The sequence below is a fragment of the Pan troglodytes genome, chromosome 1, assembly GCF_028858775.2.
Source record: "Pan troglodytes isolate AG18354 chromosome 1, NHGRI_mPanTro3-v2.0_pri, whole genome shotgun sequence".
Lineage (NCBI taxonomy): Eukaryota > Metazoa > Chordata > Mammalia > Primates > Hominidae > Pan > Pan troglodytes.
The window spans coordinates 9,552,067-9,566,619 of NC_072398.2; the positions used below are offsets into that span (position 1 = coordinate 9,552,067).

The window sequence follows — 14,553 nt, forward strand, 5'->3', positions numbered from 1 at the left end:
GCAACATGTTAGAGCAGAAAATAAATTTACAAAACCAAACAAAAGACTTTGATAAGACCATTGATCAAGAATTACAGGTCATCATTTCTGTATACCTGATAATATAAATTTATATATAAATGTATACTTCTCATTAAAATCTTTGAAAAGACTTTATTTGGAAGTTCTATATAAATTCAATACTTACTATTCCTCCCAATACTTTTTATTTTCTCTTCCTTTAATACCGAGGATACAAACTGAACTTCTTTCACAAAATTTCATATAGATACTCCAAAATCCTATCCAATGTGCCATCCAAATATTGCCATTTTACGTGCATAATAAAGTTGAAAAGCATAACAAGTATGTGGCCAGCCACACACACAGCTGATGAAGAAAAGCTGAGGTACCCAAAGCAGGCAGGGTTGGGAGGGATACTACTGCACATTACATGTAGCATGTTTTTGGATCACAAGAATCTACTGCTTCTGACTTTTATTAGACGCACAGTCATTAATAAAGTGGGTGCCCTTCCTTTGCACAATTTTAAAAACAGATTTTTCTCTTCAACAGATCAGCTTCCATTTTTTTAACATTTTCCAAACATATAATTATCATCTTCCAAAGACCCAAAAGTGCTGTCAATGTGACAGAAATCAGAATGTAAATATTTTACAAACAGCTGTCAAATCTCAATCGACAGCAAAGAAAATGCCCCAGAATTGCTGTAATGTAACCACGAGGCTATATCATTTAATTGACAGATAAGACGTTTTTCTAGTTTTCATTTTCCTGTCAGTATTTTTAATACATTAACACCCTGTGCCATTCTGGATAGTCACTGTGACAATTCCCTTGAAGACAGAATAAACTCTGAAATGTGCTAAGGGAAATGCCTGGCACAGTGACTGACTTTTGTTTCACGGGATATTTTTCACAGTCATTGTTATCTGGAATGTTTGTTACTAACATGGATTAAATACTGGCATCAAGCGAGTATTATCATGCCCATAAAAACAGGGAAAATTTTGCTCTTTGCAGTTCAATAATTTATTATTTCATTCTTTCGGGCCTTCATTCAACAAACATTTCTCATTGTGCATGTGCCAGGTTTAGCCAATAAGTCTATGTAAGATCCAAAGAACGGAGCCCTGTCGCCCAACATTATAGATCAGAAATGCCACTGAGTAAAGATCCCTGAAACAGTCCCACCCAAGGATTTACCACTATTTTCTATTTATACCACTGTCTGTCCTTCTGTTCTTCTTCCTAGATTCTTTCTTCATCTTTTTCTCTGTTTGTTTTTTTTTTTCTTTTTCTTCCCATCTAAGCAAAAGACACGTTGGGGACATCTATAAGAATTGCTTAATTTCTTTTAAGATATTTAACGTAGGGCATTTTCTGACTCTATATTCATTTACTCAACAAACATTTACTAAGCCTCTTGCAGGGGGCAGGCATCATTATAAGTATGGTGGTTTTGGCAGTGAAGGAAACAGACAAGGCCCTGCCCTCATGGGGCTTAGATCATATTATAATGGGAGATAAACGACAAAATATAAACAGGTGCGACAGAATTCGTCATGTCTTACCTAAGTCCCTTAAGTTACATATGTAAGTATTTTGTCCATAAGCGGTTATTTTCATATGCCTTAAGAAATAAAACTTCCAGTCTTTAAAGGGAATTAAACCTGGGTGTCCAGGACAGTGGTTATTTAGAGAGCGGTTAGGAGAGGTCTTGGCAGTTGAGATTTGACTGGAAGGGTCAAGTAGTAAGAAGAGCCAGGGGATCAGTGCCAGGCCCCTGAGGGCAAAGAACAAAGAGAAACATTCAATAAATAAAGACAGGGAGGCTTGGAGTGTAGGAAGCAAGAGAGAAAAGTACAAGTAGAAACCAGATCATATCAGATTTATAAGTCATGTTAATGCATTTGGATTTGATTCTAAATGTAGGGGAGGGAGTTGAAGGATTTTGAGAAGGTCTCAAATAGGAGAATAACAAGATCTGATGGAGGTTTCCCAAAGCAGACGCTGGCTGTGACAGAATGTAATTTTGTATGGTAAGAATGAAAGCCATGTTGACTAACATGAAGCTAATGCGATTGTCCAGGCAAGACAAGATGATGACTTGGAGTAGAGTCATAACAAAAGAGACAAGGGATTCAGGATGTATTTGTAAGAAATAGAAGGAAAAGGAAAATAACTGGTCACTCTTAGGTTCAATGGCCAGAAATAAAAACTGTAGCTTTGAATAGATATCAGAGTATTTCCCTGCATTAGCAATGGAGACCCAAGGAGGTAAGCTATTATTTTGTACTAACAGCATATCAGAATAACTTATACCTTCAATTTACAAATAAGCAGCAAAGGTCCAGAGAGGTGAAATGGCTTTTTATAATGCCAAAAATTGCTAGGCTATCCCCTGCATTTCCAGTCTCTTATTTTCCAGCCAAAAGATTTTTCCATTATCCAGCTCCCCCATCCCCCAAGTCAGCTCCGTGCCTTACTCAATGCCTTGTATAACTTTCTTCAGAAAGAAATTTCATTATATGACTTAGTTTTTAACCTGTATTTTTTTTTTCTGAACCAAGTCAACAAGAGTGAATTAATGAAGATTGTTAGGCGGAGAATACTTAATTCTATGATTGTTAGGTAAAAGCTGAGTTTTGGTGACCATATTTTGACCATTAGTTCTAAACTTTTATTTCAAAAAAAAAAAGAAAAGAAGATGCTCAGAATTAATATTTCCTTTGGCAGCTTTCATAGGCAATTCCAATATAAACTGATTTTCCCAAATCAGATCTGTTTTCTCTTTTTCTTTTCTGTTCTTTTTTTTCTCTTTTCTTTTCTTCTTTCTTTTCTTTCTTTCTTTCTTTCTTTCTTTCTTTCTTTCTTTCGTTTGTTCTTGCTTTTGCTCTCTATTTATCTTTATTCCTTTCTCTCTCTCGTTTCTGTTATACAGGAATAGACTCAGTTCACTTAGTTTTACAAATGCAAAATATAATAGAAAGTCTGTGCTATTGAAGAGTATTGTATTTAAAGGGTTACTGAGCTGACAATGTCCCCTGACTAACTATAAAATGTAATCAGCAATAGCACAGGCTCCTGGAACCAGGCTGTCAGGACCAGCATTGAGGCAGCTGTGTACAGGGATCAGCATCTGACAGGTCCAAGTTCGAATCTCACCTGTGCCACTTACTACCATAGGACAAAGTTCACAGGACAAAGTTCTTAACATCTCAGAGCCTGTTTCCTCATACATAAAATGGAAATAAAAATACTCGACTTAATAGCACTGCTGCAGTGTTTAAGTAAGATAGGGTAATGTGTCCAGCATGATATCCAGATATGAATGTTACTGAATCAGCTAAGTGTACATTTGGCTCTGAGTGTCAGAAAACCTAATAAGCTCGTCTAAATTAGGGACTGTATGTGTCTCATGCAACAAGAAATCTGATGATGGGCTTGCCAGAGCTCAAGCTCATTTTATCTTCCTGCTCCAGAATCCCCAGTTCGGCTTTTGTTGCTGTGATTGCAAGAAGGGGTGGGTGGGGGAGGGGTGTGACTTCCTGATAGAATGATGGGATAAGAACAAAGAAAAACATTCTAAGAGGAATCTCCTCTTGAAAGTCTCTCCCCAGGGACCATGACTGAGAGCTCATTGGCTGTAGCTGGGTCACATGGCCACAGAAAAAAGAGTCTGGGAAGATGAGAATATTTTTTAGCTGGGCACTTTGCTGTCCTTACAACAGCAAGATTTTGTTAGGAACGAAGAGGGTAGTGATAAGGTTTGGCTCTGTGTCCCCACCCAAATATCATCTCGAACCGTAATATCTATCTGTTGAGGGAGGGGCCTTGTGGGAGGTGATTGGATCATGAAGGTGGTTTCCCCCATGCTGTTATCATGATAGTGAGGGAGTTCTCTTGAGATCCGATGGTTTTAAAAGTGGCAGTTTCCTCCGCACCCTCTCCCCGCTCTCCTGCCGCTATGTAAGACATGCCTAGCTGGGTGCGGTGGCTCACGCCTGTAATCCCAGCACTTTGGGAGGCTGAGGTGGGCGGATCATGAGGTCAGGAGATCGAGACCATCCTGGCTAACACGGTGAAACCCCATCTCTACTGAAAATACAAAAAATTAGCCAGGCATGGTGGCAGCACTTGTAGTCCCAGCTACTCGGGAGGCTGAGGCAGGAGAATGGTGTGAACCCGGGAGGCGGAGCTTGCAGTGAGCCGAGATCACACCACTGCACTCCAGCCTGGGTGACAGAGCGAGACTCCGTCTCAAAAACAAACAAAAAAGACATGGCTTGCTTCCCCTTCGCCTTCTGTCATGATTATAAGTTTCTTGAGGCCTTCCCGGCCATGTAGAACTGTGAGACAATTAAACTTCTTTTGTTTATAAATTACCCAGTCTCAGGTAGTGTTTTTATAGCTGTATGAGAAGGGACTAATACAGGGGGATTGGATTTAGGGTAAGATGTTAGCAGTGTTTGCTGGATAGATAAAACATTATTAAGGATAACATGTAAGAAAGATTGAGCTCTTCCACAATGTTTCTGTTTATGTTCACAATCATATTTTGTACAGCATTCTGAAGAAGGGCAATCTAAATCCAGGGATAATTCTTAAGCTTCTAAGAATTAGAAAAGCTATAAGATCCTATATATGTACTAATAATTCAAACATTTTGCAATATTTCAAAAAATTCCACATTGCTACAGTTAAATACAAATGTGCATTTGAAATAAAGTTAATTTATTTCAAATCTCAATCAACATCCCTTTATTTCTATTTTTAAACTGATGAGAAAATGAACACACTTAGCTTTATTAAGACACAAAAAATTGAGCATGACTAATGGTAACAACTGTACATCATGTTGAAAACACCAACTTATACATTCTTATTCCTTGTTAATCTGTTCTCACAGATTGGGCCATCAATCCCCCTTTTCAAGGAAATAGCTCAACTAGAAAAAGGATCTTACCTTATTGTACCTTAGCTGAAGTTCTGACTGTCATTTATTTGGCCACTAATCAGAACACAAGTGCTAGAAAAGAACAAACAAACAAACAAAAATATGGGATTAACAAATAACCAAGACCCTGGGAAAAAGAACATCAATAGGTTACACAACACGATTAGAGGCAATGGAAAAAAAATTACAGAATTTTTGAGTTGGAAGTGACTTCCCAGATCATGGTGCCTAACCTCATGTACCTGAAGAGGACAGAGAGGGTCAGAGAAGTTAAGGTACCCGTCACTGGAAAAGAAATGTATCTATTGACTTCCTCATTCTACAGCTCCTCACCTCCTGCCTGCCTAAGCTCCAGTTGCAAGGAAGGGAGATAGAGTGAGAAGAATAAAAATAAAGAAGTTGCTCATCTCTTCATTTTACATGTAAGTGATGATTGCCTTTCTTCTCTTAGCAAATTGGCTAGTATGGCCTATGTTCAACAAGTATTCCATTTGCTACCTTCTCCCAGACACTATTCGAAATATACACATACAGTGATCTTACAATTAGCCCATTCTCATACAGGAAGAAAATGCAATCTTCATGAAAATCCCCTAACTCCACTTCAGACACTGAAGTTCACCTTTTTGAAGTGTACTGAGCCTGACAGCTAGGCCAGAATCTTAGGAAAGTACCTCCATTAGAAGGTTAACCTAGAGAAAGAAAAAGAAGTGCCAGGCTTTGCAGAAGAACAGGGGAACTGTGGCATTGTGAAGGATGTGGCTGAGTTCAGAGGGTCATGAAGGAATGGGAAATGCTTTGGAAGAACTTGAGGATGAGATCTCCTGATAAGGTGTGATTGAATTTTTTAAAGGAGGACCTTGAAGCTTGCACAGCATGGTGACGGTGACACCAAATGAAAAGAGGACTGAGAACAGACTGTAAGGTAAGAAGTAGAAGGATCCTAGAGGTGCATGTGGAGGGATTTTTCTCAGCAAGTGAGAGAGGAGCCTAGTGAAACCTCTGCGAGTGTCATCTGTGACGAGATCAGCACAGAGAAGGAGAGCAAACTTCGAGAGAGTTTTACAGCAATTGGATATGTAATTAACAATTTAAAATAGATTTGTATTTTATATATCTTTTAAAAGTATTAATATGCAAAGGATATGGGGGAAAAGAGTAATTGCTCCTTCATCAGTTTGAGAAGCACCTTTATGCTCACAAGCATTGGTCCTCTGCTGCCCCGATATCCCTTCTTCCTCTCTTTAGTGCCTCCCTCTCCCTCTGCTATTGCTTGCCATGTTGGAACTGTCAATCACGGGATCCTCTCCCACTTTCAGCAAGGGACGGCATCTGACCCAAGCAAGGCCTCTCAGACTCCTCCTCTCCCAAGATCCCCTTCCCCACTGCTGCCCTCCCCCGGCCCTCCCTATCTGAGAAGTGTGTCTTATGGAAGGAAGGGCTGGAGCTATCATTCCATGAAATGCATGCACTTTATACCCTGGGCTGGGAAACTGAGGTTGAGGGTGTAAGTGACCATGGGTCATAACTTGAAATCAGCTCTGTCTGACTCTTTCCACTAACAGCCTTGCCTCTTTTACGTAGCAGCACATTCTCAGGAAATCATATCTGTGTACCTAGAACTTCAAGAGTAAACTGAACTATATCAACACTCCCATTCCTACTATAGGAAATGAGGGTAAGTCATCAAACAACACTTCAGTGCGAGGATGTAGTCATTTCTCTCCCTCATCTCTATCTAACAAATAGACATTTTCTACCATTTAGGGCATGCTGATGAGCACACAATTCATCTTTCACTGCTAATATCCCTGTAAAATCTAATGGGTCAAAGGGCAAGTACTCAGTTAACTCCATTTAACCATGTGTCAGTCCTCTCACTGAAACCCACTGTCTTGTGCATAGTAGTTGCTCAGTAAATATTTACAGTAGATTTTATCATTAAAAGTAATAAATGCCCATTATTACAAATGCATTTGCCTAATTTACAATTAGGAGTCCCAACATTGCCTACATGTTGAAATTCAGATCATTTTAAATAAGTAAATACATATTATACAAAATTAAGTAGCACCATTAATGTTAAAACAGACATAAACACAACTCAATTTTATTGAAGTGTCTACTAATATCAATATCTTGTTCACTAAATGAATTGGGAGACAATAAATGAGATTGAACATCTTGAAGTTTCTCTGATTAAATTTCTCTAGTATCAGATTCAGAAAGACATTCATTCTGAAAACAAGCAAAGGAAATGGCTTTCATCCTAGCTGCAGATTCATTCTATTGAAAATTAATTGCATGTAACATTCATTTAGAGATGAGGTTCAAATCTCTAAGTACAGATGACAGTCTTCTCCAAAACCCAGTAAACATGGTTCAAAGGTCACATAATCAAACTAAGATTGGCAATTCCAGAGAATGCTGTCCTAATTATATAGTTAGCCAAATAAAGAAGAAAACAAAACTAGAGACAGAATAATTATGGAAGGCCAGATGAGAGGCTTCTTTCAACAGGTCAACAAAATATTACTCTGATTTATGATGTCCATAAAAAAGGTAGGATATTTTGCTAACCTTTTTAAAGTTGTACTGGCATGCCTTGGAAATATTGTGGTTTTGGTTTCATACCACCACAATAAAGTAAGTCACAAACATTTTTTGGTTTCCCAGTGCATACAAAAGTTATGTTTACACTATATTGTCATCAATTAGATGTGCAATAGCAATATGTCCAAGAAAGCAATGTACATACCTTAATTAAAAATACTTATACACCATGGAATACCATGCAGCCATAAAAAATGATGAGTTCATGTCCTTTGTAGGGACACGGATGAAGCTGGAAACCATCATTCTCAGCAAACTATCGCAAGGACAAAAAACCAAACACTGCATGTTCTTACTCATAGGTGGGAATTGAACAATGAGAACACTTGGACACAGGAAGGGGAACATCACACCCCGGGGCCTGTTGTGGGGTGGGGGGAGGTGGGAGGGATAGCATTAGGAGATATACCTAATGTAAATGACGATTTAATGGGTGCAGCACACCAACATGGCACATGTATACATATGTAACAAACCTGCATGTTGTGCACATGTACCCTAAAACTTAAAGTATAATTAAAAAAAAACCTTTATTGCTAGAAAATACTAACAATCATCTGAGCCTTTATAGAGTTATAATTTTTTTTTTTTGGTGGAGGGTTTGCCTCAATGTTGATGGGTGCTGACTGATCAGGGTGGTGGTTGCCAAAAGCTGGGGAGGCTGTGGCAATTTTTTCAAATAAGAAACAATGAAGTTTGCTGCAGTGATGGACTCTTTCTTTTGTAAAAGATTTCTCTGTAGCTTGTGATGCTATACATCACATCCTCAAGTTGCATGTGATGCTGTTTGACAGCATTTTGTCCACAGTAGAACTTTTTAAAAATTGGAACCAATCCTCTCAAAGGCTGCTGCAGCTTTACTAAGTTTACGTAATATTCTAAATCTTTTGTGGTCATTTTAACAATATTCACAGTATCTTCACCAAGAGTTAATTCCATCTCAAGAAAACCACTTTCTTTGCTAATCCATAACAAGCAACTCCTCCTCCAAGTTTTATCATGAGATAGCAGCAAATCAGGCCCATCTTCAGGCTCCACTTTAAATTCTAGTTCTCTTGCTGTTTCTACCACGATGGTATTTATTCTTTCTTCATCGAAGTCTTGAACCCCTCAAAATCATCCATGAGGGCTGAAATCTACTCCTTCAAACTCCTGTTAGTGTTGATATTTTTACCTCCTCTCAAGAATCATGAATGTATTTAATAGCATCTAGAACGGTGAATCCTTTCTAGAAGGTTTTCAATTGACTTTGCCCAGATCCATCACAAGAATCTATGGCAGCTATAGCTTTATGAAATGTATTTCTTAAAATAGTAAGACTTAAAAGCCAAAATTGCTCCTTGATTCATGGGCTGCAGAATGGATGTTATATTAACAGGCATGAAAACAACATTAATATCCTCCTTGTACACCCAAATGAGAGCTATTGGACGAGTAGATGCATTGTCAGTGAATAGTAATATTTTTAAATGAATCTTTTTCTGAGCAGTAGTTCTCAACAGTAGGCTTAAAATATTCAGTATACCAGGCTGTAAACAGATGCACTGTCATCCAGGCTTTGTTATTCCATTTATAGAGCACAGGCAAAGTAGATTTAACATAATTCTTCAGGGCCCTAGGATTTTTGAAATAATAAATGAATGTTACCTTCAACTTAACTAGTAGCTGCATTAGCTCCTAATAAGGAAGTCAGTCTGTCCTTTGAAACTTTAAAGCCAGGCCTTGACTTCTCTCTAGCTATGAAAGTCCTAGATGGCATCTTCTTCCAGCAGAAGGCTGTTCGATCTACACTGAAAATCTGATGTTTAGGTTGCCACCTTCATCAATGATCTGCACTTGCTGCTTCACCTTGTAATTTTATATTATATAGACAGCTTTTGTCCTTAAACCTCATGAACCAACCTCTGCTAGCTTCACATTCTTCTTCTGCAGCTTCCTTTCCCCTCTCAGCCTTCATAGAATTGAAGAGAGTTAAAGCCTTGCTCTAGACGAGGCTATGGATTAAGGGAATCTTGTGGTTGGCTGGATCTTCTAGCCAGGACACTCAAACTTTCTCCTCCATATCAGCAATAAGGCTGTTTTGCCTTCTTATCATTTGTGTGTTCACTGGAGTAGCACTTTTCATTTCCTTCATGAACTTTTCCTTTGCATTCACAACTTGGCTAACTGTTTGGTGTAAGAGGCATCACTTTCAGCCTGTCTCAGCTTTCCACATGGCACCCTCACTCAGCTTCGTTATTTCTAGTTTTTGACTGAGACATGTAACTCTTCCTTTCACTTGAACACTTAGAGGCTGTTGTAAGACTATTAATTGGCCTAATTTCAATATTGTTGTGACTCAGGAAATGGGGTGGAGGGCAAGGAGAGGAAAAGAGATGAAGAAATGGGTGGTTGGTGGAGCAGTCAGAACACATTCATTAATTACATTTATCAATTAAGCTTGCTATTTTACATGGGAGTGGTTTATGGCATCTCAATACAATTACAACAATAACCTCAAAGATCACTGATTCCAGATCACCATGTCAGATATAATAATAATTAAAAAGCTTGAAATACTACAAGAATTACCAAAATGTGACACAGACACAAAGTGAGCACTTGGGGTTGGAAAAATGCTGCCAATGGATTTGCTGAAGCAGGGAAGCTACAAATCTTCAATCTGTAAAAATCACAATATCTGTGAAGCACAATGAACTGAAGCACAATAAAATAAAGTATGTCTCTACCCACTTCTTTTACTATTATTCTACCACTCATACGACTATGCATATGCCCTTCTCACGAAACAGTACTATATATTTCTCATCAATGCCTGTGAATCTAACTCCCGCTTTGTAAGAGAGAGTGAATCTACCTCAGCATGGATGTGCCCTATTCTTTTACTATTTATAGAATTATGGTTGCTTCCTTTTTCTTATTATAAACAATATAGCAATAGTAATCCTTTTGTGTGTATCTATAATATATATACATTCATTTTTAGTTCTATATTCCTAAAATTATGATTTATATGTTATAGAGTATTCATAGCTTAAATTTTGGTACATACTGCTAGATTACTTACCAAAACAGTTGTAGCAATTTTGTTTCCTATTTCCTCACCATAACTGGATATTCTCTCTCTCTCCCTCTTTCTCTCTATCTCTATCTCTTATCTATCTACCTACCCATACCTACCTATCTATCTCTATTTCTATCTATATATGTATCTACCTACGTATCTGATTTTTGGAAAGAAAAGTAGTGTTCACAGATGTATCTATTTATTATCTCTTGGGTCTCAAACACAGTCTTGCACCAAAGGCAGACTGAAAACAATCTTTGGCCAAGGTTCTGACGTTGTGGCATTAAGAGGGAGATAATCCTTGAAAAATGTATTTTGAGAAAACAATAGTAACTATTATTCACAAAGAGAATTTTAAAAGACTCTGTCATATTGAATAAAAACTACTACACGCTCCATTTAGTAAGTAGCTTTAACATGGAAAAACACATCCAGATCTAAAAGTCAATGCTGTTATTTTTCCCACAAAACTATAATTTTAAAAATGTCTAACTCACCAAATGGTTTCCTGTAATTTTTAAAGTTAAAAAAAAATCGATAACAAAAGAAAAGGTCCAGTCTTGAAGCTCCTTGATTTTATAAATAATATCTTTAAAATACTATTCTTTAGCCAGAGATGGCTCCATTTAGATACTTGGAAATATTAATCACCCTTTTCTTCAGGTAACCTTTCAGCAACCCCAGCTCAGGTGACTTATAATTATAGTCCATGAATCTCAGCCTCTCCCTCCACCCCCACCCTGACTCCCACTCGTCTCTCACTCTCTCTTAAATCATAACATGAATGTGAAAGCTAGGGATAAGTAGTTCTTATTTTGGGTCAAACCAATGTTACGGAGTTTGAACAAATAATGGTGTTTATGGGGGTTCGAGAAACCAATTTTAAAGGGGAAAAATGTACCTGTAGTTTTGATTCTTATAAAAGATATTCTTTTGGGTGCTTCCGCCACAAACCAGAAAAACAGCTTAAAGGACCACTATGAAATTTACAGTCCAATATCTCTCCATAATTGGGCCATCATTCTCAACAATTACACTTTGGAATTGATTAGAAAATGAAGAATCAGTAACAATATTGGCTCAGTTTAAAAGTCTGCAGGTAGATATATTCTTAAATACTAGAAAGTAGCTATATTTTGTTCTATATGTAGGACCTGCTTCTTTGGAGAATCAGTTTCGTTTTTACTGTTCACTGCAATGGCAGGAAGTCTCCATCCAGGGTCTTCAGCAGTGGCTGAGTGTGGACTTCAGGCAGTCCAGACTCAGGGCCTTGGTCTTCTCATGCACAGCCTGAAGTTAAAAACCAGTAATTTACCTCAGAGGAGTGATAGAATAACTATATGTTATAAAAAAGAGAAAGGAGGTCAGGCGCAGTGGCTCACACCTGTAATCCTAGCACTTTGGGAGGCTGAGGCCAGTGGATCACCTGAGGTCAGGAATTCAAAACCAGTGTGGCCAACATGGCAAAACCCCATCTCTACTAAAAATACAAAAATTAGCTGGGCATGGTGGCAGGCGCCTGTAATTCTAGCTACTTGGGAGGCTGAGGCAAGAGAATTACTTGAGCCCAGGAGGCGGAGGTTGCAGTGAGCCAAGATCCCGCCACTGCACTCCAGCCTGGGCGACAGAGTGAGATTCCATCTCAAAAATAAATAAATAAATAAATAAATAAATCATAAAAAAGAGAGAGGAAATATGACATCTAAATGTCATCTTTACTTTTTTTTTTTTTTTTTTTTTCCTGACAGAGTCTCGCTCTGTCTCCCAGGCTGGAGTGCAGGGGCGCGATCTTGGCTCACTGCAAGCTCCGCCTCCCGGGTTCACGCCATTCTCCTGCCTCAGCCTCCCAAGTAGCTGGGACTACAGCTGGCTGCCACCACGCCCAGCTAATTTTTTGTATTTTTAGTAGAGATGGGGTTTCACCGTGTTAGCCAGGATGGTCTCGATCTCCTGACCTCGTGATCCGACCGCCTTGGCCTCCCAAAGTGCTGGGATTACAGGCGTGAGCCACTGCGCCTGGCCATCTTGACTATCTTTTAAGTGATAGGAATGTATATCATTTTTCCTCGAAGATTCCTGTTTTCCAAGTTGTGTTTTTGTTTTAAATGGGCATATACTACATTCTAATTAAAAGGTGACTTGAAAACAAACCTCCTAGCAGATGAGGCCTGAGCTTCTCTCTGGACTAGACAGGGCCACCCATGACTGAAGCTGCATCAGCCTCTCTAAGCTTGCATTTCCCATTTGGGCTTCTAGTTTCCTCTGTGCCTTACCACTCTGCTTGTCATTAAAAAAAAAAAAAAAAAAAAAAAAAGTACTCCTACTCTCTATTCACATGTCTATCTCTTTCACAGCGTGGTGGGTAAAGACTGCAAGCCCCAAATGTGCCCTTAAGTTCACATCACTGCCCAGACGGATACACATTAAGACCAGGGAAAATACATAATAAGTCACACCTGGGGAGTTTTTAACTGTACGCACTTCCCTGGGTGTTCTGCAGCCAAGCAAAACTCCTTAGAAACACAGTTGATAAAAAGAAAAAAGGAAACGTAACAACGGCAGGCAGAGAAGACTGATAAATGCTGCTAAGATACAGGATGAGCAGGATACTTAGCAATACTGCCAGGAAACAATAAAAAAGGGCTTGCCAAATGCTATTTAAAGTAGGCACAAAAGGAACCTCCAGGGGCACACTACAGTGGTCATCTTACGTACAGACTGTCATCAGTTGTGAGCATGTGTGTGTGAAGAAGGCGACAGAAATGAATATTGGAACTCTACACCACGTACAGTGTGTTGTATGATGATAAAAACTATAGATATTTTAATATCATATTGTAGGTTTAATTTTTTTCCAACATTTTATTGTCTTTATAAAAATTTACTCTTTTTAAATATATATATATATATATATATATATATATATGTCTTTCTCTGTCAACCAGGCTGGAATGCAGTGGTGCCATCACAGCTCATTGCAGCCTAGAACCCCCGGACTGAAGTAATCCTCCTCCCTCAGTCTCCTGGGTAGCTGGGACTACAGACATGCGCCACTATGCCTGGCTAATTTTTTACATTTTAAATTTGTTTGTAGAGACGAGGTCTCACCATCTTGCCCAAGCTGGTCTCAAACTCCTGGGCTGAAGCAATTCTCCTCCCTCTGCCTCTCAAAGTGTTGGGATTGTAGGTGTGAGCTCCCACGCCTGGCCAAAAATTCACCCTTGCTGGTACTGTAGAGAGTCACCAGGACTGTCTGGATTTTAACTGATAAGTGACTAAGATGATAGGGTTTAGAGTAGGCAAATTCAAGCAATCACAAGACACTACCTAGACGGTTACAACATTTCCTAGATTCTACTGGATGTCCGAGGGCTCCACAATATTCGAGAAAGAGATATGGTGTTCAAATAAATTTGGAAAGTTCTGGGTTAAATACAATATTACCATTACTGTTACAATGGGATTACTCAGAAATGTCAAAACTGAGATGTGGACTGTGAATTTTCTAAAGGCAGCTATATTCTGATGCTTGCTTTTCTCAATTTTGTTTGACCAAGTAGGGGAGCTGTGCTAAATGATGCCCTGCACGAACAGTTCAGGATTCTTCTCTATATCAGTACAGAAAGAAACAAAATTATTCTTCAGAATCTAGCTTAGCCAAAAACTGAATGTGCTCTTGAGTCTAGATAAGTATTTGCCCAGATTTCATAGACTCTATACCATCGTAAAAGTAAATGTATCTTTCTAAGAAAGGAATGCTGCACTCTGCATTGCACAACAATGACTAATGGATTTGGAATATTTTTTAAAATCTGATAACATCATTTAGAAACACCTGTCTTCAAATACCACATTTTGAAATGTAGCCATGACATTCTTAGATATACTCTTGAAAAGCTAATGAGCTCCTGAA

General features: G+C 38.6%; 1 protein-coding gene and 1 long non-coding RNA gene across 2 annotated transcripts in view; one reads left to right on the forward strand and one right to left on the reverse strand.

Moving 5' to 3' along the window:
• Positions 1 to 1,269: 1,269 nt before the first annotated feature.
• Positions 1,270 to 14,553, reverse strand: part of LOC134807953 (uncharacterized) — a 242,034-nt gene continuing 228,750 nt past the window's right edge. The window contains exons 4-5 of the mRNA XM_063790243.1: positions 4,970 to 5,032; positions 1,270 to 2,933 (exon numbers count right to left, since the gene is read on the reverse strand). The gene's annotated coding sequence lies outside the window, so the exon portion shown is untranslated. The remainder of the gene's footprint in view (positions 2,934 to 4,969; positions 5,033 to 14,553) is intronic.
• Positions 3,606 to 14,553, forward strand: part of LOC107970713 (uncharacterized) — a 37,096-nt gene continuing 26,148 nt past the window's right edge. Inside the window, exons 1-3 of the long non-coding RNA XR_001713489.4 lie at positions 3,606 to 3,770; positions 5,286 to 5,382; positions 5,814 to 5,885. This is a non-coding gene — a long non-coding RNA (uncharacterized LOC107970713). The remainder of the gene's footprint in view (positions 3,771 to 5,285; positions 5,383 to 5,813; positions 5,886 to 14,553) is intronic.